The sequence below is a fragment of the Aquila chrysaetos genome, chromosome Z (genome assembly GCF_900496995.4).
Source record: "Aquila chrysaetos chrysaetos chromosome Z, bAquChr1.4, whole genome shotgun sequence".
In the NCBI taxonomy this organism is placed as follows: domain Eukaryota; kingdom Metazoa; phylum Chordata; class Aves; order Accipitriformes; family Accipitridae; genus Aquila; species Aquila chrysaetos.
In genome coordinates this window covers 28,743,966-28,746,939 of record NC_044030.1, presented here as the reverse complement: position 1 = coordinate 28,746,939, position 2,974 = coordinate 28,743,966, and positions in this window count along the sequence as shown.

Here is a 2,974-nt window from a genome sequence, read left to right as displayed (position 1 = left end):
AGCCATCTGTAAAGCAATTTCCAATGTTATGAAACAAGAAATAAAGCTTGTTATTATTTGCATTGATTGCCAGTGAAGGTCTTGGTGGCATCTTGATAGATATTACATATGGAAAAATACCTACCTGATGAACCTAGAATCTAATTAGAATAATGGCAATCATCTGGCATTTTCCTTTTCAAAGGACTCATTTTGATGACATAAAGGGCTCTGGAAAATACTACAGTACTTAAATTTGTACAGCAGGTTTCATCAATGATTAATGAGCATGCATTTACACCCGGGTAGGCAAAGAGGGCATCAGGGACACTTCATTGGAGCTGCTGCACAAAATGAACATAAATTCTAGTATATAAATTTCTAGTATAAACACAGAAAATTCCTCCATTGAGATGTAATTTGCAGGCAGAAGAAAAGACATGCCCAGAGAACATGACATGTGATATGCTTTGTCTTTGACTTCTAAACTGTCCATTTCATATTTCTTACCCTGAATGCAGCCTAGTATACAGAATCATTACATGAATTCCAAATAATTGTGGAGTTGTTTTTAAATTAAATGTGATATATCTGCTGTGTACTACAAGTTTTAGGTCTTCCACATCTAACTGCTTCATTATAGCTGTTTTCTACACTAGGGATGTAGACTAGTCAGTGTGTAGAAGATTTATGTAAAAAAAAAAAATTCTTCTGGGACCTAGTTTTTATTAAGCTTTTGTTAAGTATTCTCCTTTGTCCTTATGGGAGAAATGGTTGCCCTCAGATGAAAGATATACTTTCTTCAAAATAATAAGGTTTTTAGTTAAAAAGCTGGCAATTTAAATTTCTTCTGGTAATTGTTATTATTAAAATAATGATAATATAATAATAATAGAAGTAATAAAAATCCTACATCCAAAATTTAGCTGAGACATCATATTAGTTTTGACATGTACTACAGATTTGCTAATAAAGAGTAAATAAATGAGTATAAAGTAAAAGCAACAGTTTACCTCTTACTACCTGTCCAAATAAACCATAATATACTGTCACTTGCCTACTGACTGAACAGGGGGATAAACATTCCATTGTAAGGGGAATATTTTTATGGGAAACACGTATATAAAGTGTATACAATTTACTTTTCAGTTATGTTCTTGCATTATTAACAAACTATATTTTGTACTCTGCAGGGCCATTGTGTCTGGATAAAGACAACTTTCAACTTATGCCTTGACAATTTCTTGTCAAGATTACATTCTCTGAGAAGTATTTCAGAATGCCAGTCTGGTACAAAAGTACATTTCTAGTCTAGGCAGGCATTGTTCAACGTTAAGTTTGTAAATTATCTTGAGGACTAGATGGTTTGCAGAAAGATATGAAAGGTATCTACCTCTAGGTAAGACTAAACACAACAGACCTTGGTCTTGATACTGGCTTGTTAGGGATTGCAATGAAGAGACATTAATGTCCAATTTTTTTTTACCCAAAACATATGGGAAGATAATTTTGGGAGGCATTCTCCAGGAAAGGAGGTGAACACCTATTTTTCACTTTCAAGGAATTGCTTTCAAGGTAAACCGCAAATTCTACTAACACTTACATACAAAGTATAACTGGCTGTAAAAAAAGTCAGCTTAAGGTGAAGACTGGAATATTTTTCATAGAATGTTTTTATTTTAACCAATTTTCTTCAGCTTTTTAATAAAAAAGTTAAAGCTAAAACTATATCACTTAGATTTTCCCTTCCCTCCTTTTCTTCAGAATTCCTTTTGTAGTGTTTTTCCCTTGTACTGCTAGTATGGGTGGTAACTGGAAGAGAAGAACAAGTTAGGTGAGAAAGGAAACAGAAGAAATATAAAGGGAGGACAAGTCCCATGTTGTTGCAACAGTTGAGTTTTGGCGTAGTGGGTGAGGCCTCTATACAATGAAAATCTCAAGCATCTACCATGTATCCTCTGCAACAGCTCCCAGTGTAGTCAAGGGTCTATGTTTTTTCATATCATAATCTTGCTCCTAATCCTAATGCTGAGCTCATAGTTGGAAACAAATGCCCATGTATCTCATGACACAAACAACAAGAAACTTATTGAAGTAGTATTTGAAAGTTTATTAGAATAATTCTGATGGAAATAAACCAGCAGATTAGGGGAATATTTTCATTGGTCCAACAGAGAGAAACAGCAAGGAGCACCAGATCAACTGTAGCTGGGAGGAATGGGAATGCAGAAGTAGTAAGAAGACTCAAGTAGTAAAGAAGGCTCTTTTAGCATGCATTGTGCCTGATGAGATGTTCCTTCTGAGTATTACTCCTCATGTCATACTATGTTGAGCATTTATAGGGCCTAGATAAATTATTTGTGATCCCTGTTTGGTGTTATTGGTAAGTAGCACCTTGGGGAAATATGGAATAAGAAGTCTAAATGGTAAAAACTAATTTACTCAAAATGGTCATTCCCTTTTAATTAGAGGTCATCATAGAAATCAACAAAGAGGAAGTCTTGGAAATGGGAGTACATATTGTATTAAAGGAATGTATGTATCAAAATGGAATTTGGATTACAGTTATGTTTTCAGCATGGGGTATAGGTTTTTTTTAATACTAATAAAGATGTTACCAGTGAAAGCTCAGGCTGATTAAAGAAGGTGACTTGCTTCATCAGCTTCAGCCTATACCCTTTTCTGTAATGGGTGATGCTGTGAATGAGTGTTCATAGTGTTTGCTGTAAGACTCTGAATTCTTAAAGAAGCAACTTTTTGCAAATGGAACAGGACAAGTGGTTCTTTTTCTTAGGAAATATTTCTAGAACCTCTATGTGCCTTTTTATCGTGTGGTTAGGCATACAGGGAGGCAATAGAAAACCAGAAATTCACTGTCCCTGTGCAGTGTTTATTTGAAGTACTCTAAATAACTCATAATTTTGAGATGCTACAGTTCCTCTTGGGAATAATAAAGTCATCGTAACTCCCTGCACCCAGACATATTAAATATATG